Raw genomic sequence first — 27,619 nt, 5'->3', positions numbered from 1 at the left:
GTTTAGCAATGCAGTAATCCTTTTTAATTATATATATTTTATAATTTTAAATTCAATTGAGAGAATACAGAAGGAGGATAGCTGCCACAGGGCCTTAGTAGCTTCAGCTCATCATTTCAGGATGCTTTCTTCGGTATGCTTTTATGAGAGTACAGAAGTCTCTGAAAATGATAGTCAAGAAAGAATGGGAAAAGTGAGTACTTCCTATCATCTGAGTCATCCATGGCCTTTAGTTGCCGAGCATATTTAATAGGCAAGGCTTAAACATTCTTCTAAGAGATTGTGATCATGACCTTCTCATTAAAAGTTGCATAGGCCAGAGCTTAAGCATGTGGAAATAATGAGGCAAAGGAAGTTACAAATACAGCTGACCAGATACAAAGTACTTGGTCCTTTATTAGAAGAAGCAGGCCCGCTGGACTCTATGTACTTCTCAGAGACATTGTCATAGCTAACCTGGGGGAAGATTACCCTTTCCATCCACCCCAGATGAGGTTCTCCTTTATTTCTCTCAGCCCCAGCAAGCCATATCATCTGATAGTGACGCTGGTGTAATTGCTTTGTATATGAGCAAGCACTCCCTTGTCATTAATAACCTATTACTCAAAAGGCTGTCATGTTATGTGTTAAATGTTAGGTTATATACAGTTCACATTCAACATGTTTAAAATTGAGCATTTCCCTCCCTAAACTTGTCTCTACTACTTTCTCTGAAAATTTCCAACCATCAATGCAGGCTTGTAACCCTGAAATTATCTTTGATTCTTCCCCCTTTCCTCACACTCTAAATCCCCACAAAAAAGTTACCAATCATGCCATTTCTATCTCTGAAATTTCTCACACCTGGCTCATCTTCTTTATTCTTCCTGGAGTTGGTGTCTAGTAGGCCCTTATCAACAGGAAGAGCTTCAAATGTTCCAGCACTCAGGATATCCTTTCCTAAAACCACCTTTCATACTGTGTCTAGGTAACCTTCCCAATTCTCACACTATCATATCACTCATCAATTCAAAATTCTTCAGTGGTTTGGGTTTGCCTACTAAATACAATTTTACTTGTGATTTTACCATTCAAGGTCTTGTAGTTGGCCTTCAACCTACCTGTTAGCTTTATCTCCTCCTAATTTCTTTTCTGTGTCAACTAAAGTACTAACCATTTCTTGTTCTCTCATTATGCCTTCTCCCACTTGTCCTTTGCTCATGGACTGAAATAACATCTGAAATAAGACTGACTCATATCAATCTGTCCTTGATGCTCCTCTAGTCCTTCAAGACAGCAGCACCTTCTCTAAAACCTTTCTCTTATCTCCCCAGACAAAAGTGACTTCTTACTCCTCAAATATTTCATGAGGACATGCTTAGAATATTGCTTTCCATTATTTTTTGACCTATCGTTCACTCTCCCTTTATCCTTGAGAAGGTTTCTGTATCCCTTGTGACTAGTACAGGACACTGTATATCGAGTATGCATTCATTTTAGTTGAATGGAATGTGTTAAATACCTGTGATCAGTGTTTTGCTTGAAGCTAGGAATGGATAAGCAAAAAAATCCACCTTTTTGCTTAGCTTAACAGACTATTCAAATTCTACCACTCAGTTATATCAATTCACACTTTTCCCTGCATAAATTATCAGTCAGATTATCTAAGTACTATATATTATGTACAGCATTGGTGCAACACATGGGGAAAAGACCACAGAGATGAATAAAAGATTCAGTCCTTGACCTGAAGGAGCTCATAACAAGAAAGATAAGATAGGCACTAAAATAAAGTTTAATTGAACAAACATCTTTACTATGTATGCATACAATACTGACAGTTCAAATATTTTTCTCAAGTCTCATCCCTCCTTCACCCCAGGGAATCCCTCACTGGCCTACTCAGCTAAGAAAACTGAGCCCATAAATGAGTTCCCTCCCCTTCTTTCTTTCATATGTCAGAATTCTTCTATATATCAATTCTCTTCTTTGCATTAGACCCTAGAGAAAATGAAGTAGCTCTTCTTGCCAAAGCAACCCTCCAACCTCCATATATGCTCTTGATCACAAATCGACTCACACCCAATTCTGAATCTGTCTACTGGCTCCTTTTCACATTTCAATCCCTTCTCTTAAACACATTCAAGTCTCTTTTATTTGCCAAAAACATCACTTAACCATGTCAGTTCCTCAGGTTAATCTCTTCTACCTTTTACTGAAGGACTTTTAGAGAAACCCCTGTTCTACTCTATCACTCCCATTGCAATCTGGCTTCTGACCACACACCATGCTACCGAAACTGATCTTCTCAAATATTAGCAAAAATTTCTTTTAACTACTTAATGTGACAGCTTTTTCTTACCCTGACTTGATCTCTGTATTTCTGACACTTTTGACCACCTTTGCTATATTCACTGTTCCCTTACCTGGCTTCTCTGACATTGTTCTTCCATGATTCTCCTTCCATCTACTTGATCATTTCCTTCTCTAGTCTCTTTGCTGAATCATTCCACCTTAAGTGTGGGTGTCTTTGAGGACAATGAATCAAATCCTACAAATGAATCAAATACTACATCTGTTTGTTGGCCATAGCTACCTGGATACCCCATCAGTATCTAAAATGCTCAAAGTCCAAAATTCAATCTTTCCCCCTAAACCTATACTTCTTCCTATTTCTATTGAAATTTCTACTATAGGGGGCAGGTAGGTGGCGCAGTGGATAGAGCACCAGCCCTGAATTCAGGAGGACCCAAGTTCAAATCTGGTCTCAGACACTTAACACTTCCTAGCTGTGTGACCCTGGGCAAGTCACTTAACCCCAGCCTCAGGGGGAAAAAAAAAATTAATTTCTACTATCCCAAATCACCCTGGTTCAGAATTGTCAAGTTCTCCTTTTATTGGGATATCCAACTAGTTACAAAATCTTGTCAATTCAGTTCTGCTTTTAATCATGTCACATGAAGACCTTTTTCTCCAGTCATATGACCAAGCCATCTCACTTAAAGTCACTCCTAATATTATTTTTTTCCGGGTCCTCCTGAATTCAAGGTTGGTGTTCTATCCACTGCGCCACCTAGCTGTCCCTCCTAATAACCTCCTAAAATTGGTTTCCCTAAGTCCTATCTATTCCTTCTCCAACTCAGCTTGCACATAGTTGCCAAAACAATTCCCTACTACATAAATCTGACCATATCACTCCTGTTTAAGAGGTAATAGTGGGTAGAGCACTGGGCCTGGAATCAGGATGATCTGCTTTCCAACAAAACATCTGACTCCAACCTATCTTTCCAGCTTTGTTCCACATTCCCTTTATACATGATGATGCCATTAAACTTAAATGTTGACTATTCTTCAAAGCTTTTCCTCCTATTCCAGCAGATTTTTCCTCATTCAGATTTCCTTTGGTTATCTATAAATGACTCACTTCTACAAACAAGGAAAGCTCAAGCCGGTTTCATTTTTGTTTATACCCACAATGCCAAATACAATAATGTGGACATGATGAATGCTTAATAAATCTTTGCTGAACTGAATTGATAGGGACGGAAAGCTAAAAGACAGTCCTTGCCCTCGTTCCAGGTAGGGAAATAACCAATATATTAATCAACATAAGCATTTCCTTATTATGTGCCAGGCACTTTTAAGTATTAAGAAAACAAAAGCAAGCAAAAGATACTACTGACCTCTAGGAGCATACAATCTAATGGCAGAGGGAAACATGCAACCACTTACAAAGCAAACTATATAAAAAGTAAATAGGAAATAATTAAAATGGGGAAAAGCATTGGAATTAAGAGAGGGGTTAGGAAAAGTTTGTTGTGGTTTTTTAGATGGGGACTTAAAGGAAACTGTGAGAAGTAGAAATCCATAGTTGGAGGGAAGAAAAGAAAACATTCCAAGCACAGGGGGACAGCCAGAGAAAATGCCTGGAACCAAAATATGCAGTGTTTTGTTCACTATATCAAATAGAGATCACTGCCTCTCTAAATTAATTAAAAAAAAAAAAAAGTTGACAAGTATGAAAATACAATTTTTTTTTGCTTTCAAGTATAGCAGCCCTTTTCCTGTAAAATGCATTTTAGAACTCTTTAAAAGTACATTCTACCAAAGTTTATAGGATCACATATAATTTTTAAATTATTATTCTTTGTATGTTGAAATGTTTGTGCTTATTCGTGATTAAGTTAATAATGAAATGAAAAATCAAAACTATATTATATCTCTGGTAGGTAAAGAAACATCCTAATTTAAGAACCTAATTAAAGCTCTAACTCAGTGATCCATGTAACAATTCAAAGCTTCTAAATTCTAACATGACAACATTCTATTACACTTAACTCTGTGGAACAAACAATAATCCTGTAGGGATTGGAAATTTCCAATCACAGAACTAGAAGCATTTCAAGCCTAAGCACACAGGAAGTATGTTCAATCAAAGATTGATAAAAAGATTGAGAGAACACATATAAGTTATGAGGTTTAAGATTCATTCCCACTCCTCTGAACCTCCTATATATAGTATGAATTTAGCTCTGTATACTGAAACATCTAGATGATTGTACTTGCTCATGCACCACTGATTATGGTGCTTTACCCTGTCACCCCAAGACCCTCCTCTCTCTGTCTCCTTGATCCTGTTCCATTTAAGGATGGCACATAAGGAATTTCCTTCATCATTTCTCATCCCACCAATTTTCCTGGACTTTCATCATCTCCGAAAACTCTTCATTCTACAAAGAGATTCCAGTAGAAACCTCATGCCTTTGGGGAAGGACTTCATCATCAGTTTCTATAGGTGGTCTTTCCCATTGGACTGTGAGCTTCACAAAGCTTCACTGTCTCATGCCTTTCTTTGTATCTCCAGTACTCAGCACAATGTCTGACACATAGCAGGCACTTAATAAATGTATTTACTGACTGATTAACTATATCATTATCATGATTAACATTAACCATTATTAGTAATAGCAACAACCAATTTGCATACAAACCATCCCCGAAGCCTTCTTAAATAACAGGTACCAAGAGATTCCTGTCACACACACCCCCAACTTACCAAATTCAACTATATCTGTTAGGGGAAAAAACAAGAAAGGAACTTAAACAATATGACATCACTCTACATTCTGCTCAATGAGCTTATGCCCTGAAAGTGAACAGGATAAGGGAAAATAATCTGTTGTTTCTTCAGTTCATTTTAGTTTCTGACATTTCTCAGAGGATATATGGGCATCTCCCCAAAATAAGGGATTTTTAAATTTTTCTTTCGCCATAACAAGAAACAGTTTATTCATCCTGCTAAGGCTGATGGAGCCCATGAGAAAGGCAACTTTCTAGAATCCCTGGTCATGTTGAAAGCCTGGCCCTTCACCATTCTCTCTGACTTCCTTATATCATTTCTTACCTCATGACGAAACAGGAAGACGAAAAAGTAATGTATTGGGGCCTGATTACTCTGATATAATGATACTTCTCTATGAAGCACTTTCAAAAGTTGCTAATCATCCAAGTTTTCCTGCCAGCTAAATCTCTGCCTGTCTTTTCTTCTCTTCTTTTTGAGTAAAACCTCCAAAAGCCAACCTCTCTCCAAATCAACAAATTCACTGGAGGTTTGACAAATAAAACTTACATCTAATGTTTCCACAGCAACCATCTCTGACCCATCTGCTCTCTGATAAAATATCCTTCAAGCTCTAAAGATTTAAAAGAACTGTACTGGATTTTATAGATGATTTCTGACAAGCTTCTTTCCTCTGGTTATTTGGATTTGAGGAAAAATACACTGTTGGGGGGCACAATATCTCCCTAAATCAGCATGACCAAACCTGCATTTTTTGCTCTCTAAAATTTAGAATCACAGAATTTTTTTTTAATTAAAAGGGTCTTATACATGATAGTCAAATCTCCCCATTTTCAAGACGAAGAAACAAGCTCCAAAAAATTATCTCAATCAATGTTTGATGAAACAAGACAATAATTCTGATCTTCTAGCTCCTGGTCTAAGACTTTTTAACTATTGCACTTAATGATTTGGAAACGAAATTCAGGGATTAAATAAATTGTAAGAAGTCTAAAAAAATGAGGGCCTACTTAAAATAATGCCCATAGCTCTCACCATTCATTTAGCAAATAGTGATATATTTTTTTATCTTGTTTCTATGATTTAACAATCTTTTATTTTTTTATCTTGTAGAAGTTGACATTTCATTCATTCAACCAACACACATTAAGCTACTGGCAAAATCCTAACTCGCTAAAGGAGCCTAACAAAAAACAATGAGATGGCTTTCTGGTCATCAACCTAATTTTGCTTACAACCTGATAAAAGTTGTTTTATAAGACATATGAGTAGAAATAGGAAACTACTAGCCACCTCAAGCCTGGGTTATTATAATACTTTCTGGGGGATCTCCCTGCCTTGAGTCTTAAATACTTTCTGGGGGATCTCCCTGCCTTGAGTCTTAACTCAATCCAATCCAATCTCTAGCTGCCAAATTAATCTTTCTAAGGTGCCAGCTTGTCCATATTCACCCTTTTATTCAAGAAACTCTAGTTGTTCCCTATTATCTCTGGGAATAAACATAAAATCATATTTCCTGTACAAAGTCCTTCATAATCTGGTCTCTTCCTACCTTTCTATAGTTTTCCTTAGCAACCTCCTTGTATTTCGAGATCAAGTGTCACTGGCACTGGTCTCACTTACATTTATTTCATTTCCACACACTTAAGTATTTTTACTATTAGCTAGTTGATATATATTTATTAAATGTTTGCATGCCAGGTACTGTGCTAAGGGCTGAGAATGCAAAGAAAGGCAAAAAACAGTCCCTTTCTCAAGGAGCTCACGGTCATGGGGGGAAAGAAACTACAAGTAAAAACAACTCTGCATAAACAAAATATACACAAGGATAAATTGGAGAAAATAATACAGGGATGGTACAGGCACTAAAGGAGAACAGAAAGGCTTCTTGTAGAAGGTGGGATATTAAAATGCTTAAAATTCTCTCACTCTTCACCTCAATCTTCTGGCCTCCCTTAACTTCCTTCAAGTCACAGCTAAAATCACAGCTAATAGGAAGCTTTTTACAATCCCTCTTAATGAAGAGAGCTAACCTGGCAGCAAATATAGAAAAGGCTGAAGTAATCTAAATACTAAAGACCACGGTTAATATGCCCTTTTTTCCTTTAGTGACTTCTAAGTGACTCCTGGCTGGGGTATATGGGTGTTCAAGTAAAAGTAACACCTCTGGTGTGAGAGCTTGCCAACAACTTTCTACCACCTTTGATGTCCACCTGATTCTCATCACTCAGTTGTTTTCTTCAAGAAGCTGCAGCATACCCAGCAGCCACAACCCAGGAGAACTGTCTTGGTAGATAGGCTAACCAGGCTGGGGGTGACTAACAGATCTCAAACCTGCTGAGTTAAAAGATGTCTACCCCAAGCAAGAATGTGAAGGCTGCCCTGGCAGAATGGGCAGATGAGAATGAGATTTTCCAAAGGCCATGAAGGCAGCTGTGGAGTGTTTAGAGCTTGGTCAGACAGTGAAGACATCAAGGACATCCATTACATCCCAAAGAATCTCCTGTCATCCTGACTTTTTTGGCCACTGGACTTCAAGGATTCTGGAAGAGAGTGAGGCTAACAACTTTGTACCACTGTGCCTCATTTAAATCTAATTCACAAAGCCAATATACTATCTCTCTGAAAATGAAGGACAAACCAATTCCAATAGACTTGGGATGGAGAGAGCCATCTGCATTCAGAATGAGGACCATGGAGACTGAATGTGGATCACAACATAGGATTCTCACCTTTTTGTGTTGTTTACTTGAGAAGTTTTTTTTTTTCCTTTCTAAACTGTTTTTTTCTTGTGTAGCATGATAAATGTGGAAATATGTTTAGAAGAACTGCACATGTTTATCCTATACAGGATTACTTACTATCTAGGGGATAAGAGTGGGGGGAAGGGAAGGAGAAAAATTTGAAACACAAGGTTAATGTTGAAAAATACCTTTGCATGTATTTTTAAAGTAAAAAGCTATTTTTTAAAAAAGAAGAAAATGAAGAACAATAATAATAAGTGATAACTGGCTAAGATGCCAGTTCTGCAGTATTAGCCTCCACAATTTAATCCCACTCACCTTTTTAGCCTTATTTTATACTACTTCTCTTCACATATTCAAATATTCCAACAACATAAAATGCTTAATTTGATTTGTATATTCTCACAGGTAGACTTCCCCACACGATTAAGTTTTTCTTAATCTGTTACCCTTCTCTAATGAAAGTGATCACCAATATCTGGCTCTTTTCAAAATTTCCTATAATATTTCGTCTGATTCTGTCTTCCTGGGCTCCCTTATTCTGCATTGTTTGCATACAAATTGTATCTTTCTATTAAACTTTAAACTCTTCATAGTAGAAATTGTAATGTTATTCAACTTTGTAAAACTTGTCTTGCAAATAAATGATGCTTAATAAATGTCTATGGATTTTAATGATAATTGCCCCACAGTGAGGTAGTTAACACCACACTGTGGTAGCAATGGGAATGGAGAGGAATTAAAACAAAGAAACTGTTGAGTGACTGGATATGATACAGTACTGCAATATAAAGAAGGAATAAAATAGTTTTTCTAGAGGGAAATGTCACAGAATCATACAACAACATGACTGAAAGGAACTTCAATGGCTATCTAGTCTAACTGTACTAGAAAAATATTCCCTTCTACAACTTTGTACAATGATTCCAGTTTTAAATCTATAATTTACCCTGCTAGATTTCAAAATAATTATTACCAAACTATCTGCTTCATTCAACAAATGGATATTTATTAAGAATCTACTATATACCATGCATTATATAAAGTCTGGAAAGAAAAAAACAGTCCTGGTAGCCCTCAGGTATTTTATGTTCTACTAGGGGAGAAATACATGAGGTGGAAGATGATCAGAACAGGTTTCATGAAAGAACTGGCATGAGATGAGTTTTGAAAGAAGCTATGGATTCTATGAGGCAGGTGAGGGAGTACACTAGGAGAATAAAATAGATCATTCAAAAACAGGACCAAATGCAAAATAGAGATCTGTATTACAAAAGAGATCCGGTATTACAAAACAATGAGGAATAGAATACCATGTTAATTTTATAAATATAACTGTAACTCCCTTCTTCCCCCCCCAAAAAAAAGAGCTTCATATTCACATACAAATAAGTCCAAGAAAATGAATAATTTCATAACTTTTGAATGAAGCCATATCCTCAGTTTGGAAGGAGAAAAATTGCATTTTCTTTCTGTTTCAAGTATACTGAATGCTATAAAACTATATAGTAGATACCTAAAAACAAAGCTTTATTTAATTAAATGTCTCTAACCTAGTGATAACTTTTCTGCTTCTATACCCTCCTATAGTTTTCCTATATTTGAGCATTCCAAAAAGTTTAGGAATGTCCCTTCTCATAAATACATGCCGCCTACAATATTATAGAGCTGTTCTATTCTAGTGAATATCTAAAAATTCCGAAAAAGACTTCATAAATCCATTAACTCTCACTATGTATCTCAGAAATACAAAAGTTGAGGCATGTACAATTGATCCATAGAAAAATTAAATAAATGGCTTAACTAGCATAAAGTTTAATCTCAAATGTCCCTACCTGAATTCTTTTGTTTGTGTGTGTGTAAGTAGATAAGAGTCTACAATCATGTAAGAATAAAGTTTTAATCACTATCATGCAAATTGCTTAGATATTTTGTTACATAGAACAAAAATTGTTAAACCTTGATAGCAACATTCTGTAGACTTTACTAATCCACCTATGTAGAAACCTATTTATTGAGTTAATTCAAACACCTCCTTTTTCTTTTACATTTAATTTTATGGTAATACATTTTAACAAAAATCATTTTTGTGAAGGAATACATATTTATGATATTCTACTAATAAGGTAGGTTACAAAATGAACTTTCTTTGAAAATATCATTGAAGTCTTATAATGGAAAGAGCCATCCATATCCAGAAAGAGAACTATGGAGATTGAATGTGTATCAAAGCATAGTATTTTCATCTTTTTTGGGGGGTAGTGGTGGTGTGTTTGCTTGTTTTTTTTCCCTCTTTTAATCTGATTTTCCTTGTGCAACATGATGAATATGGAAATATGTTTAGAAGTATTGCACACATTGAACTTATAGTCTATTCTTTGTTGTTGGGGGGGAGGGAAAGAGGAAGGGGAAATAATTTGGAACACAAGGTTTTGCAAAGGTAAATGTTGAAAACTATCTTTGCATATATTTGGAAAAATAAAAAGCTGTTATAAGATAAAAGAAATATAACCAGAAAAATTTCTAATTTAGTAATATATTCAATCACATTTCCACCAAAAAATTTAAGAAAGACAATGCCATTTTTGAACAGCTGAAGACATTTCAAGGGTGAATAATTAACACAGCTAGCATTTGTAACAGTCTATGTTCTTTTTTTTAAAATAGTATTTTATTTTTCCAATCATGTATATAATTTTCAACATGCATTTTTGTAAGATTTTGATTTCTAATTTTTTACCTTCTTTTCTTAACTATTCCTTCTCCAAGACAGCAAGCAATCTGATATAGATTATACATGTACAATCATTTTAAGCATATTTCCATATGAATCATGTTGTGAAATAAAAATCAGAACAAAAAGGAAAAAGAAAAAAAAGTGAAAGTAGTATGCTTCCATCTTCATTCAGTCTCCATAATTTTTCCTCTGGATGCAGCTGACATTTTCTACTCCAAGTCTATTGATTTGTCTTGGATCACTATACTGCTGAGAAGAGCTAAGTCTATCATAGCTGATCATCCCACAAATCTTGCTGTTTATTGTATACAAAGTTCTATTGGTTCTGCTCAAATCACTTCATGTAAGTTTTTCCAATCCTTTCTGAAATCAGCCTGCTCATCATTTCTTATAGAATAATAATATCCCATTACATTCATATACCATAACTTAATCAGCTACTCCCCAATTGACGGCCATCCACTCAATTTCCAATTCCTTGCCAAACAATTTATGTACTAAACATGATCAAATAACTTGGGTTAAAAAAAAAAAAAAAACACAAAGAAAATGACTTAATCATTCAGTTAAATTGGTTTAATTTTATATTTAAACTATTACCGTCAATCTATATAACAAAATAACCATAATGTAAGCAGTCTTTCAGATATTTACCAAGCAACTATTCTACACAGGCAATTGTGCTAAGTATTGAAGAGGGAACTTTGAGCAGAGTAGAAGAATATTTCAAATAGAAACCTCAATCTTATGAAGCTTTCAAGTTAAAGTAAAAGCTTTCTACCCTCAATATTGCAAAAGTGATGTTTAACACGTGAATGGCAAGTACACCTGCTCAGGGGGAAAAAAAAGAATCTTGATCAGTCAGTAACAGATTACTGGATAAATAGCTTCCAAAATAATTACAAAGAAGACAAGAAAATTATGCTCAGAAAAGAGATTTCTATCTTGTTAGTATTTACTGGAACAAAAGAAAATTAATCTCATAATGATATATATAAGTTGATTGCTCAATGACACAAGACATGCTCTATCAGTCTATTAAGACTATATTTTTAAATACAAAAACCAAAAGATAAATAGTCAATACTAAGTAAACTATCATAGAAGAAATTAAGGGTCACTGAATTCATATTAAATTTGCTTAGACTTCTAAATTATGCCTACATTTTTAATAAATATAAGATAAATAATACTTAATGAAACCAAAACGAACTTTATCTTCTAACAAGACCACAAAACACCCATGGCTTTATGATGTAGTTGACTAATTTGAGAAGAAAAGTAATCTTGTAAATATATAAAGTGATTATCCATAATCAGTAACTGCAATCTTCAAAGAAAGAATAAGCTTTTCACTTTTCTTCATTCTATATTAAAATACTTCAAGAAAGCTGATGCTATGAAACAGAAGTTTAGTCTAGAATTCATAAACTTTTATTTTCTGATAATTTGCAGCAATTTGTTTCCCTTTTAATTCTATTTCATTTAATTTACATATTTTAAAAAATTCATTCTGAGGCTTCACCTGCCTGCTAAAGGGATCCACGCCACAAAATTATTAAAAATGTCTACTATAAAAGATTCTGCATAAATAAAAATAGAAAACTAAAGTTGCCCTTCTTTCAAAAAAAAAAATTGATATAGACTTGTAATATCATATGACTATCTTGATAAAAAAATAATGGGCAATATATAAACCTTTAGGTAGAAGGCAAGTTCCAAACACTCATTTTCTTCCTATTAGCACTACAATTCTTTCATCATTGTTCGTCTTTTAGCTGGATCCAACTCTTCTTGGGAGAAATATTGAAAGGGTTTGCCATTTCTTTCTCAGTTCATTTTACAGATGAGTAAACTGTGGCAAATGGGGTTAAATGACTTGCCTGGGATCAACAACTGTTTTGAGATCAGCTGAAAGATAAGTCAGTTTTCCTGAGTCCAGGCCCAGCACTCTATTCACTGCACCATCTAATCACTCATTATAACTTAGGGAGTTTTCAATTCAGTGTCTATTTTGGACATTTTGGTACTTGAATATGAAGTAAAACTTCATTTATCCAACAATATTAGAATTCTCTCTCTCTCTCTTTCGTGTGTGTGTGTGTGTGTGTGTGTGTGTGTGTGTGTGTGTATAAACTGATTCATCAAGTGCTTATTCTTGTAAGCACTAAAACTTCTTTTATCATAATTCTATATGGAAAGCTTTCTAATTTCACACATTCTTTTTTGGTACTCTGGATTATAAGTATCAAAGAGGTACTAACCTGAGGGATTTAGGACTGAGGACAGATCCTCAATTTCCTCAAATGAAGGTCAAAATTGGATTAGTTGACCTACGAAACATCATGATAAAGTAGAAAAATTACAGAATCTCAAATTAAGAGATCCTTGATCAAATGAAGGCTTTGCTAATTATTTGGAGAAGTAATTTATTTTTGGATATCAATTTCTTCAGATATAAAATTCGAGAGTTGGGTCAGATCTAGATTTAGGAACTGAGAGGATTTGAAGAATGGGTTGTATTTTGTTCAGGCACAGAGAATAGAAGTGACTCAAAGTGGGGAACAAAGCACAGAAGCAAAAATGAGCACAAAAGCAGAAGGTATATTAAGAAGAACCCAGAATAAGGTAGAAAAAGGTAAGTTAGGATCAAACTGTAGAAAACCTTGAGAAGCAAATCAGATCTGTAAAGGTCTTTGAAAATCCATACAAAGTAGATGATAGCATCACTGCAGATAACTAAACAAGAGAATTAGTCCAATGACAGTAAACAGTATAGATCAGAAAATGTTAGCAGTTGTCTAAAACGAGCTTCTCAGAAGCATAGAATAGTAGGGGGAAAGCATGGTATGAAGGGCATAGGTAAGGTCCCAACTGAGCTACTTAATGAGTTCCATCTCAGCACATACTCTTGAGAAAGTAACAATCTTTCTGAGACATCTTTAAAATCACTTCTAGAATTGATCAATTATAATTCTAGATTTATTTGTAACCATGGTATCACAGTTTTAATGCTAGAAGGCACTTTAGAAACTGGGGTAATAGGAATGATATACCAGTAATATGGGATTAGATAGAGAAACCAATTTGGGAGCAGAGATGAGCTTTTAGTTTTGGTGTTTGACATGACAAGCACAGCTAAGAAGTGACAACCTACATGTAGCTGGAAATATAAATCTGGAACACATGTGAGAAATCAGAGGCACAGAAAGAATGAAGAGACTTAAGCATATAGATAACAAAAATAAAGATTTTTAAGATGGAAAAAAGACAAGAAAGAGCCTCAAACAAAAACCATAAGCTAGGAATAAAACTAATAGTTCTCAAAGTGAGGTCCCTGCAATGAGACCCTTTCATATGGAATGTATGTCAAAACTAAGTAATAGCAAAACCCAATAATACTAGGACATAATATCCTATAGGAAATACTAAAATATTTCAAAATCTCACTAATACTAAGACATTTGAATTTCTAATCAAGCAATAAAATCCATGTAAACAAAAGCACTTGGGGGAGGTAGAGTGAGTGTCATCAATTCCTCAATGGTGTCAAGGGGTCCTCCTGTATAGGAACTACCCATGTCTAACATATATTGAATTGCTTGCTATCTAGAGGAAGAGGTAGGGGAAGGAGGAAGGAAAAATTTGGAATGCAGGGTTTTGCAAGGGTGAATGTTGAAAACTATCTTCACATATATTTTGAAAATAAAAAGCTATTTTTTTTTAAAGTTTGTGCAAAAATGTGGAGGGAATAACCTTAAATTATTAAGAAAGTACTGAGAAGTAAAATTTCACATTTAAGTCTTAAAGAATAGAAATTCAAGATGATAATAAGCAATAATTATCCTAAGACTTTTTTTTTTTCAAATTGCTTGGTTTATTAGTATAATACCAATGAAACTTCAGAATTTGCTTTTGGAACTTTTTATTTAATTAAAGCCTTTTATTTTCAAATATATACATAAATAATTTTCAACATTCACCCTTACAAAACCTTGTGCTAATTTTTCCCCTCCCCTTCTTTCCCCCTCCTTAGATGGCAAGTGATCCAATATATGTTAAACATGTGCAATTCTTCTATACATATTTCCACAAATATCATGCTACATAAGAAAAATCAGATCTGTATTCTGATGGAAGTGGATATCTTCAACATAGAGAAGATCTAATTCAGTTCCAGTTGATCAATGATGGACAGAATCAGCCACACCCAGAGAAGGAACACTGGGAAATGAGTGTAAACTGTTTGCACTTTTGTCTTTCTTCCCAGGTTATTTTTACCTGCTGAATCCAATTCTTCCTGTGCAACAAGAAATTCGGTTCTACACACATATATTGTATCTAGGATATACTACAACATATTTAACATGTATGGGACTGCCTGTCACCTAGGGGAAGGAGGGAAAAATTCGGAACAGAAGTGAGTACAAGGGATAATGTTGTAAAAAAGTTACCCATGCATATGTACTGTCAAAAAATTATAATTATAAAATTAATTAAATAAGAAAAAAAAAGAAAGAAAAATCAGATCCAAATGGAAAAATAAATGAGAAAGAAAACAAATGCAAGCAAGCTATTGGGCTTATATCCCAAAGAAATGCTAAAGAAGGGAAAGGGACCTGTTTGTGCCAAAATGTGGCAGCCTTTTCGTAGTGGCTAGAAACTGGAAGTTGAATGGATGTCCATCAATTGGAGAATGGTTGGATAAATTATGGTATATGAAGGTTATGGAATATTATTGTTCTGTAAGAAATGACCAACAGGATGAATACAGAGAGGCTTGGAGAGACTTACATGAACTGATGCTGAGTGAAATGAGCAGAACCAGAAGATCACTATACACTTCAACAACTTCAACACTTCAACAATACTGTATGGAGATGTATTCTGATGGAAGTGGATATCTTCAACATAAAGAAGATCCAACTCACTTCCAGTTGATCAATGATGGACAGAAACAACTACACCCAGAGAAGGAACACTGGGAAGTGAATGTAAATTGTTAGCACTACTGTCTATCTACCCAGGTTACTTACACCTTCGGAATCTAATACTTAACGTGCAACAACAAAATTGGATTTACACACATATATTGTATCTAGGTTATACTGTAACACATGTAAAATGTATGGAATTGCCTGTCATCTAGGGGAGGGAGTAGAGGGAGGGGGGGATAATTTGGAAAAATGAATACAAGGGATAATGTTATAAAAAAAAATTACTCATGCATATATACTGTCAAAAAAATTGTTGTTCATATACCATCTTCTTGAAAGCAAGGATTAAGTTTAAGGTCTGTTTTTTGGGATGGTTTTGTTTTGCTTTTTTTTTTTTTTTTTTTTTTTTTTTTTTTGAGAGGTGGGGAGGAGAGGGTTATCTTTATCTGTATCCTCAGCACTTAGCACAGTGCCTGGCACAATAGTTACTTATTATAAATGCTTGCTGATGCCTTATGAAAAATTCAACTAGTTTATGAACCATATACATTTTCAATGTTCAAAAGGAAATCACTGATGCAAAACTTAAAAACAAAATATAATACTATGAAGAAGAAATTAAATGAAAGTTTCTGAAATCTAAAATGCCATTGTGACCAAACTTCAAATCTTTTTCTGCTCCTGTTCAATGACATGGGATGGCAGCTCAATAGCACATGAGCATGAGTGAGTGTGTGTGTGTGTGTGTGTGTGTGTGTGTGTGTGTGTGTGTGTGTGTGTGTGTGTATGACAGACAGACAGAAAAGTATACACTTCCAACTTTCCTATATGATATATTTGATTAAGATTTATTTGGAGCACAAATTATTCCAGATCTCATCAATATTAACTTGTTCTATCAATAATGTGGCTTTCCAATGCAAAAGAATTATTATGACATAAAAATTCCCTATTTTTACCTTTATTATGTGACTCACCACTCCTAGGCTAATCTAGTCTTAGCATTTTATGAAACTGTTACACCCCCCCCTTCACTTAAGAAGCTGAGTGAAAAACTTGCATTTTAAAAGACTCTTAAATTACAAATATGTCTTATTAAATTTGGATTTTTTTAAAATAAAAATATAAAATTTAATTTAATTTAAAACCTTAATTTAAGGTTAGGGTTAAGTTAATGTTGCAGTTTAAAAGATAAAATTTTCAAACCACCTCAGAAAACTGCTGCATTCTAAAAGAGTAAGTTTTGGGGACAGCTAAATGGCACAGTGGATAGAGCATCAGCCTTTGGAGTCAGGAAGACCTGAGTTCAAATCTAGTCTTAGACACTTAAAATTTCTAGCTGTGTGATCTCGGGCAAGTCATTTAACCCCAACTGCCTCACGAAAGAGAAAAAAATTAAGTTTTTGTTTCATGAAAATAACAAAATCTTGCAGTACTATTTTTCCTCCATTTCCCCAAAATTCAGTTTGCATATTTCAAAACATCTATCCTTCAAAATAAGTTAAGTTTATCTAAATTAACAATCATCTGTTCAGAGCCCCAAAATCAGTTTCCTCCCCCTCAAAAAGATTACATTCTAGCCTATTTTTTAACTGTTGCTAGTAGTTTCAATCCTATTTCCTCCTTCCTTTCTATACAAAATTCATTCAAGTCCAGTCAGAAGTGAGTGTACACATATGTTACAGAATATTGCCAAGAATAATTTGCAAACCACAACCAGAATAAAAAAAAAAAAATTTTAATAATAAAATTGATACAAGCTGCAAAAGAAGTGCCATGCTTGGTTTAGATAGAAGGGACAATCTGACCATTGCAGGCATAACTAGGTCCCAATAAAGGAATTAAGAGGGCTTCCAGGTCATTAAGTAGAACCCATAATTCTATAACTTATGAAGGGACCTGGACAAGAACCACAGAGCAAAGATGGCAAAGATAGGAGTTTCCATGTGTAGCTGTTGATGAGACTATAGGACTTGAAGTAATGACTAGTACACTGGGATGTCACATATTCATTATTTTATATTGTGTGGGAATCCATCCTTAAGGCCGACTACTCAAATCTCAACTCTGTCACTTAATACTTATGTGTCCTGAAACAAAGCCAGTATTTTCATAAGCTTCACTTCCTTGACAGTTTTAAATTCATCAAACTATGATCACAGTATCCTGAGACAAGAAGACATGAACAATCACAGATACAATTAATAATCGAAATCCAGCAATATTTTAATGATCTTAATGACTCACTTGATTATTACTAAATAAATAACATTTATGCCACAGAGATACAAGAACTGAAACTTTTCCTTTAGCTTCCAGGGAACAGAAACTAGACTTGTGATTTCACAGATACAGGCTCACAAAGATAAAGAATCTACTTCCACCAGTGTGGATCAACATCTTTGCTGCAACTCAAAATGTTAGAGTTATCTCCAACACAGAGAGAATTTCATTAGCTTCTACAGGGCCACATACCCACTATGAGCCAGAAGTCAGTCTTGAATCCAGGTCCAGATCTCAGAAGGCCTTTCCTATATATTGAAAATGTTAAAAATTCCTATTCACCTTCAAGTTTTTTAAGAACTTTGTTAATGACCTTAATGAAAATCAGTAAAAGATTAAAGGAAATTAGTATTGCTGAATCAGGCAAATAAAAACCACTAATCTATATTCATGATTTTTTTTCAGCTACAATCAACTAAAACAGAATGAGATTTTAAAAGTATACATATTCAAGCAATATCATCTTATATGTATGTATGAGAAGGCTTCATTCTGAAGGAGTTAAGATGATCAGGATTCAAATCCTACTTTAAGCACTTTGTAGCTGAATGACTGGGCAAGAAATTTAACTCCCACAAGACAACTCTCTAGAACTAGATTATTCTTGAATTCAAGCAGATTGGTGAAAGAAGTTCAAAATCACAGATCCTTCAAGCATTTGGTAATATTTTATATTACAATAAATCCATGGAAAGAACTTTCACATATCCAAATAAATATTTATTATGAAGCTCTCTCCTGTCACCAGCAGACTTTTAAGACTCACTAGATGATTACTACCAGGTCCAGTTGGACCAGAGATGGTTTGTGAGGTTCCCTTAAATTTTTAGGGCACTGTGCTAAACACTTCAGAAGATACAAAGTTTACATAAATAAGATAGGGCTTCTGTCCTCATTATTCTTAAAGTCTAGAAGGGGAAAACTACATTGGAAAGATATAAAAGACTCTGGAAACAGAGAAGGAAGATATCTGAATTTGATTTAAAAGATGGATAGAAATTTAACAGTCAAAACAGGGAACAATGTATACAAATACATGGAAACGGGAAAACTCAGAGAAGGAATACTCATAAAGGGATCCAATTTAATCAGAGCTCAGCAGACGTGGAAGGAATCATGTGATGTCCACAAGTTCTTCAGGATTGGGACTTGCTTCAGTTTTGTCATTATGTACCCATTGCCTTGAACATATGGTAGGTGCTTGGTGCCTGAGTTCTGAATAAAAGCATAAAAGAGGCTGTAAAGACATGATGGTGACAGGTTATTCAAGATTTTGAATGCCAGGTTTAGGAATCTGAATGTTACTGTGCAGGTACTAGGTAACCACTAAAGACTTTTGAAGAGAAGAGGAACACAGCCAGATTTATGCATGAGAAAGGTTAATTTAGGAGTGAAATAAAGAATGTAAAAGAGGTAAGGAAGAGAAAAAAAAAAAAAGATTACCATAGCCCAAAAGCCCAAGAATGAGACAGGGTCCATATGAGGGTGGTAGTAATAAGAAAAAGGAAAATATAGATGAGTTATGAAAACTAAATGTGAGACATGAGAAAGAGAGACAGACCCAAGTTTCCAAACACTGGAAATTGGATAAATGTCAGTGCCCACAACAAAATAAGGAGGCACCACTGACTGCTTAGTCCTCTAGGCTTGCAACTGAGAAATTATGCTCAGCTCTTCACTATCTCCCACATTTCATATTCAAGTGGCTGCCAAGGCCTTTCAACTTTAAGCTTTGCAATGCCTCCACAAGATGCTCTTTTCTCTTCTCTGACATTGCCATCACTGCCTAGTGCAGGCCCTGATCATCTTGCAATAGCCTGCTGGTGAGTCTATTTGCCTCAAGTCTCTCCGCACATCAATTTAGCCTCCATTCAGGCACTCGAGTGATTTTCCTAAAGCACAAGTCCAATCATGTCACCCACTTGATAAACCCCAGTGGTTTCCTATCACCTCCAAATCGAATCACAAAATCCTGTTTGGCCTTCAAGGCTATTCCTAACCCGGACCTCTCCTCTTTTTTACACTTCACTCCCCATTAACCCATGTAATCTTTTGTGCAGTAATAATGACCTCCTGGCTGTTCCACAAACAAGATACTCCATCCTTCAGCTTCAGACATTTTTTCCTAACTGTCCTTCATGTCTGGGACACTCTCCTTCCTTCTCTCTGCCTCCTGGCTTCTTTCAAATCCCAGCTTCTAAAAGAAGCCTTTCTCAGCCTCTAATTCTCTCACCCATAAGGGAATCAATCCCTTAAGGGCAGGGATTATCTATCTTCTGCCCTTTTTTATATCCTCTGCAGTTAGCACAGTACCTGGCATGTAGTAGATACTTATTACATATGTTTATTGACTGATTACTCTGATACTTAGAAGACTACAGTAATATGGCCTTAAGAGTTGGAAGAAATCTTAAAAATCATCTATCTCAATGCCTTCATTTTTAGATGGGAAACTGAGGCCCAATAAGTTAAGTGTCTTTTGTACAAGATGATATCACTAGCACATCAAAATCAGAAGTGCTTGACCAGAATTTTCTAAATATACTTTTAAAGAATTTTCCATATACACAATTTCATATAAGGTCTATCATATAGACAGTGCTTGACCTGGAATTCAAGAAACAAAGAATGGCTGCTATCACCACTCCTCCCTTAACATAACAGAAAGGTGCCAATGGATTATCACCTGCACCCTAGACAATGTGATTGCAGAAATGTGGATATAAAATCTGTGTCACCAAAGTGATCCTAGGTGTACACATATGCTAAGGAAGGGAAAAGATGAGATTATGGGGGGAAAAAATGGAGCTTTACAAAAGGTTCATAAATAATCTGTGAAAAACGGGGTCTTTGGTAATTGATTTTTGAATGAATGAATAAACTAAACTATAAAGACAAGATGATGACAGTTATTCAAGGCCTTGAAGGAAGAAGACAGATTCTAAGACAGGAGCAGTAAGAAAGTCCCCTACCCCAAAATTGCCCACATACACAGTCTGAAATTTTTCACTTGTTATGTTGCCTTAAATTTTATTACTCAAATTATGATCCATTTGGGTTAACAAGGATCCTCTCTTAAAAACACATCTACTTCTGGAAGATATCTGCTTTCTTCCTAATACTTAGTCAAAATCAACTACATCAAGGGAAGGGGCACTTTTTATAATATTGAGAACAAGGGGAAAGGAAAAGAAAAAATGGGAATAATAATTAATCCTGGATGCTCAGTGATAGGTTAGGCCTGGGCTAATGTGAATGTATTACCATATAAGATATCAAGAAATCATCCTATCACTATTCTGATTTGTACCATAGAGAAAACTGAAGCTCAGGAAGGTCAATCAGTATCTGAAACAGGATTCAATCCTAGAAAAAGCAGAAAGAATTGCCTAGCACTAGAAGCCCAGACCTGGGAAAAGAAGTTCTCAGTCTTAAACTTCTCCTTCCTATTGCATGTGGACTACTCCCACCTAAAACTCAAAATTAGGATTATTAGTACTAGTACATAACTACAGCACAAGTTAAAAGGGCATTTGTGGATTAGCCTGGAAACCTGTCTGCCGTGTAACAGTGTTTCTATAGGAATACACAATGAAACTTACAAATGGTATTTTGGAACACAACTCATTCCTAAATTGAGAAAAGCCTGTCTATTACTGATGAGTGATAGTCCAGATCCTAGGATTATAAATTTTAAGGGTTAGAAAGAATGAGAGGTCTAGTCCAATCCTCAACTCAGACCTATAGAGATGAAGTAGAGCCTGGATCAGTAGAGTCTAGATCTGAATTCAGGTCAGCCTTGAAATTCAAAGCTTCCCACTATACTACATTATCCTAAACTAAAGATTTTAACCTTGATTTTTTTGTTGTTGTTCTTTCATGTCTTTGAAATGCAACAATGATGAGTATATTTATTAAGTTATAAATATATATAAATAAATAAAAAATAAATTACTTTTAACAAAAGAAAAATTTCCCTCTATTTCATCTCTAAAGGATAACTTTTAAAAATAAACAAGAAAATGTCATAATGATTAAGTAGTGACATAAGAGTTCCACATACACATTTTATGTAAAGCATTGTGCTTGGCATGGCAAAAACAGGGCACTCATTAAGTGGATGCCCAATCAGATCTCAGAGTGAGTTTCTCATTCTGATGAAAGAACACAGAAGTGAAAGAACCCTGGGTCTAGAGTTCAATGTAGCCTCAATTTAAATTCTGTTTCTACCACTTACTACCTGGACATCTTGGGCATCTTAATTCATCTCTCTGGACTTCAGTTTGCTCTTTTGTAAAATGAGAATGTTCCAAAAAGAAAATCAAATTCTAAGGATTCTCAGTTTTCTACCCAGTCCTCTTCTATTTCCAATGGAAAATTGGTTCAGAATTGCAACTTATGATTAACTTCAGAATAAAAAGTAAAATGGGAAAAAAATGAGGAAGGAGGCCTAGATGACTAAACCTATTCTAAGATATAGAAATTATAAATAAGTACAAAAGTTGAGAGTCATGAAAAGTACTTCAAAATTGTCATCTCAAATAATGGCATGTTTATGTACATATTTTCATTAAGAAACCCTTAAAAACTCAATTCCTATAATAAAGCTTTGGAATCAAAACAGTTAGTAGGAATTCTAAATTAAAATGTTACTTCACATTCAACATTATGAACTGTAATACACTCAATAAGAGGAATGTTATTGAATCATAATGGTCTGTCTATACCTTCTTCATGCAATCATACTAGTATGGTTCTTAAAGTTTTATAATAAAGTATGATCACAGACTTATAGCATTAGAGTTGGAAAGGATCTTCAAGGTCACCAAGCTCAGCCTTCTCATTATAAAGCTAAAGAACTAAGGCTGCAAATGACTCACCAAGGGCCACTGAGTTAGCAATTCAGCAGAAACAAGTCTGTCTGAATCTAGACCTAGGACTCTCATATCTCAGACCTTCCAAAATGGTTACAAGAACTGGAAGGTATATATTTTGATTTCGTATCTTCTGAGGATTCTGTTTAATGAAACACTACAACATTTTTAATTTTGTGCAAGTTGTACTCCATGAACTCCTTAACATTTACAGAAATAAAAGATTAGATTTATTCAAACACAACCCTGAACTATGTTACTAAATTAAGCATGTGTAAGACCTCTTAACAGTGTCTCATTTCTACAAATTTAAATTTGTGACACTGCAGTGAGTTCTTTTGGGTGACTTATAAGAGAATACTGATAAACAGAGCTATTTAAAAGAGCTCCTGGTTAAAAAAAAAAAAGAATAAAGCAATTTAGAAATAAAACTTTTATTAAATCTTTACACATTGTTTATTTTGCTACTTTCCCAATTCATTTCAACAGTTGACAGATATAACTATGAGGTTTACTAAGTATTAATGTTTGGTGAGAATAAATAAATTCTTAAAATGAGTTACATATTCTGTGGCTATTTAAGAGTAGAATCAAGAGGAAATATGTCCAGCTATTTTCTGATATGTAGTAAAGAACAAAAAACTTGCTTCCTTAACTGTAGAAGAACATTACAATATGGGTCAATGACCTGTCTTACTTGCTTTGACAGCTATGAAAAACATACATACAACTAACTAAACCCTTCGGAAACTCAACACATTCACAATTCTTTGTTGTATTTATTGTTCTTCCCAAATCCTTATTACAGAAAATACAACCATCATTTTATTTTCATCTCTTTTATGCTATAGATACCAATATAAGTCCTCTACCCTGCAATCCTGTCTCTAAACCTTCTTTCAGCTTAAAGAACTTAGTGTAAATTTAAAAATAAACCAAGCCTTTTGTACATACTTGGTATTCCAAACCTTTTAAGATAATCTCATTATATGCACATTTTGAGATTTCAGTTGATTCTTACAGTTTCTTCCATCTACACAAAATGAGAATTATAACTGAATTAGAGTTTGATAACAGAATGCCAAAAAATTAAGTCATTAAAAGGGAATTCTGAGAAAAGAAGTGGTTGTGAAGAACAGGAAGTGATGTACGTTGCCATTTTGTTCATGAACTATGTAAGAACATAAGACCTATAGTCCTTCTAGCTTGATTTGTCTCTTACAGAAGCATTAAAGGTTATGTTGTAGATATTCCTTTAAATAGTTTTTCCCTATCTGAAACTTTCCTGAACCAATTCATTCATATTTTCAGCCTCTACCATGTTTTGAGCAAAGAGACTGCTCTTTGCATTACAGCAAAGGGTTCAAGAGAAATCTGACTTGGACAATGATATCAAAAAATCAGGAGATACTCATAATAAATAATTATTCTTGGCTTCATAATCAGTAGCCAAACCAACTAAATGCAAAGAGAGGCAGATTCAATAGTGCTAGGGGATAGAGGCATTTGATGCAACATATAGTGACTAAAATGAGAATCATTCTGTCCAACAAGTTGGCATTTGACTACAACCCGGTTACTAACAACTTTACTAATATCCTGATATTTCATTACCTTAAAACAAGTTTTCCCGTTGCAAAACACAACACACATAGAGATATTTAAAATACCACGAATTTTTCTGTTCTGTGAACATATGCAAGATAATACCACTAACTATAGGTAGCATTTTAGAAAACTTAAAAGTAAATGATTCCCAGGCTTAAAAATACTTGAAACAAGCTAAAAACACCATGTTGCTATTAAAATAATACAAATAAATGTGTATATTAACAACTCACTAGCTCCTTAATATTCAGCAGTTTTCAAAGTGGGGTACAATGTGTGTTTACCCTTCTTGAAATGCTATTTTTAAAATATCTAGTCCTTAATAATCAGAAGATATGAAAATGTCAAAAATAGCAAGACTTTTTGAGTCTGGAGGAAAGATTATGAACAATAGCATTTAAGACTAAGCATTATTAATCAATGAAGCTTTCTTGCCAAGAGAAGTTTTTGAGAAAGTTAATTTTGACTTAAAAAAAAAAAATGTCTAGTCTTTGGAGGGCAATACACATGGGGAGGCCAACCAACAAGTGTTGCTGAAAATCAGATTGAGAGAGTTTGTTTTTTAAAAAATAGTACGCAAAAAGAAAAAGGAGGAAATTCAACCTCTTGACTGGAATAAAGCAGATCATACTGAGTATTTTAAACTGACATGCAAATGCTATTCCTAATAACTGGCAATCACAGCAGAAACAAAATTTCAGATGTAGATTACTGTTATGTAAATTTCCCCATCTATATAGGTTTTACAGACTTAAGTTACTCCCTCCCCCTCCCCAAAAAAGAAAGAAAATCTCCAGGATGGAACAAATACCCAACATGTTATAAGTCACCCTGTAATCTAAAGTCTTGGTGAATTTCTGTTAACTACAACAAAGTCGGCCATCCTTGCTGGAGGGGGGGGAGGGGGGGAGGAAACGACCCAGCTGTCTCATTCGAATTTATGCCTCAAATCCAACCTGCTCCCAAAGACGTCAATCTCCTACTAAAAACAATAAATAAGAGACAAACAGAACAACCCGGATCCGGGCGCCGGGCCTGGCCAGCCCTCGAGTCCCTGCTCTGAGAGCCCCATCCCGGGCACACTTCCTCAGGGCAGATCTAGGGGAAAGGCTGTATGGGGTGGGAGGGTGAGGGGGACACCCAGGCATCGATTAAAAGGCAGGAGTAACCTCTCCCAAGGAAGCGCCATTACCTCCTCTGCCAGCTCCCCCTCCCTTCAGTGGAGACACGGGTCTGTGTATGGAGAAGCAGCCTAGGACTTCTGCAGCATTGCAGCACAGAGAATGGGGTGGGGGGTGGGGGAGGCAGCTTTCTGCTCCCCCTCCAAAAGAGGGGTGCAGCCCCTGGGGAATGGGGGAGGGAACTGAACTGGCTTCGGATCCAGGCAATTCGAAGCCTTCTCCCTCGCAGCGGACACCCGGGCAGCGACTGAGGAGGCAGGGGAGGGGGAGCACAAGGGGGGAAAGGGCCCTGAAGCCTCCAGTCTGGGGGGAGGGAGACCTCGACCCCGACCCCTGGAGGGGAACACACCTTCATTAAGACATCCCAAAGCCACCAGCCGGGGAGAAGGGGAGGACAGAGCCGGGTGGACCCCCACACACACAGGCCGGGCTGGCTTCCTAGCCCCCTCCTCTCTGAAGCCGGGGCGACCCTCTCCTCGGCGTGGCTTTGCCTCCCTCCCCCTCCGGGGCGAGGCCCGAGGGGAGAGGGGGGTTCAGACCGGTCCCAGCCCCCCGCCCGGGCCCCGCAGGCGCGCTTACCCTCTCGGCGACAGGCCAGGCCCGGCCCGGGGCGGGGCGGGGCGGGGTGCGGTGGGCAGCCGCAGCCCCCCGGAGCCGATCCGCTCCGCTCTGCCGGACGAGGTGAGGACGACGACGACGACGAGCAGAAGGAGGGGGCCAGGCGAGCCACCGCCCCCCCTCCGGCGCCCCCGCCAGTCGCCCAGCCCGAGCTCTGCGACAAGGGGCGGGCCGGAGGGGGCCGCGGCGGCGGGGCCCGGCCCGGCCCGGGAGGCGCCCGCCCTCAGCACTGCCGGGCTCCGCAAAGATGGCGCGGGAGGCGCGGGGAGCCGGGGCCGGGCCGGGCCGGGCCGCGCCGAGGAGGCCCAGCCGCCTCAGTGGCCGCCACCGGCCCAGGGGGCGCTCACAAAAGGACCGGAGGCCGCAGGCACCGGGCGGGGCCGGGCTGCCGGGAGGCGAGGCCGACGGGCTCGCGGGCACCTCACGCTCTGCGCCCGGGACCGAGGCGGGCGGGGGCTGAGACGAGGTCGGGGCCGGGCCGAGCCGGGGCGGGCTCGCGCGCCCCCTCCTCGCTTCGGGCGGCGGCGGCGGCTGCGCCGGCGGGCTCGCGCGCTCCCTCGCGCTCTCGCTCGCTCGCTCGCCGCCTCCCTCCCTCCCTTCCCTTCTCTCCTCTCTCTCTCGGTCTCTCTCCCTGTGTCCCAGAGCCCTGAAGCCACAGAGCCCGGGTGCTGCCCAGGCTTCCCCTCCCCCCTCCCTCCACCTCCCCGACACCACTCCCCTCCTCCCTCCTCCTCCTCCTCCTCCTGTACCTCCCCCTCCTCCCCCTCCCCGGCAGTCACCCCAGAGGCCGCTCTCGCGAGATTTCCAGGCTGCCCGTCTGGGCCTGGCGCGACACATAACACACCCTCGCGCTCTCTCCCATGCTCACACTCTTTTATACACACACTAACACACACACATACACACACACAAACCGAGGCGCGTGGAGGCCACAGTCACCAGGGCTGCCGGCTGCCCCCCTGGCAGCGCTGGCATCCCCCATCCCCCACAGCCCTAGTCCCACCTCGGAGAAACAAGCAGGTGCTTCTCGCGCGCCCGGTAGCTCAAAAACCATCCCGGGATAGGAGCGGGGCCCGAGGAGTCGCAGTCACACGGCTGCCCGTCTCGGCCCGCACGCCCGCTATGCCCCGTGGGCACGCCAACCTTAGAGGCTCCAGGCCTGGAGACTTTGCAATTGCCTCTCTCCGCTCCCATGCCCACCCCCACACACCGTCTAGCCCGGACCCTAACCCTGCACAAATTAAGCACTTAATAAATGCTTACTGATTGATTGACGGATGACCTCCTGCTCACACATCCACTCCCACGGCCAGAGAGAACCAAAGGGTTTTTAAACGATGAGGAGGGGGTCAAAAGCGCACTCGGGAAAACTAGATGTGTGGGGGAAGGGAGGAGGAGAAGGACTTGCTACTATCTCCTCCCTGGACAGGAAAGTGGCCCCTCCCCCACTTCCTTGTCTTCAGGGCAATGGACAGTCTTCTAAATAGTTCCCACCTCTTCCAATCTTTGGTGTTTCCTAGTGAAATTGCGAGGATACAACTCTCCCCTCCCCCCCCAAAAAAAAGGATTGGAGCTTGA

At 37.6% G+C, this 27,619-nt stretch overlaps 1 protein-coding gene across 2 annotated transcripts in view; it reads right to left on the bottom strand.

Annotated features, from left to right (window-relative positions):
- The window catches only part of TAOK1 (TAO kinase 1), a 130,545-nt gene extending 103,128 nt beyond the window's left edge, over positions 1-27,417 (bottom strand). Inside the window, exon 1 of one of the 2 annotated variants that reach the window (XM_074263760.1) lies at positions 27,305-27,417. The gene's annotated coding sequence lies outside the window, so the exon portion shown is untranslated. Of the gene's footprint in view, positions 1-26,002; positions 26,237-27,304 lie in introns of those variants that run through there. The other variant, XM_074263757.1, reaches the window with a different exon arrangement.
- Positions 27,418-27,619: the final 202 nt, after the last annotated feature.

This window comes from Sminthopsis crassicaudata, chromosome 4 (assembly GCF_048593235.1).
Source record: "Sminthopsis crassicaudata isolate SCR6 chromosome 4, ASM4859323v1, whole genome shotgun sequence".
Taxonomy (NCBI): Eukaryota; Metazoa; Chordata; class Mammalia; order Dasyuromorphia; family Dasyuridae; genus Sminthopsis; species Sminthopsis crassicaudata.
Note: the sequence above shows the minus strand (reverse complement) of the source record. Positions and strands in the feature narration are given on the sequence as shown.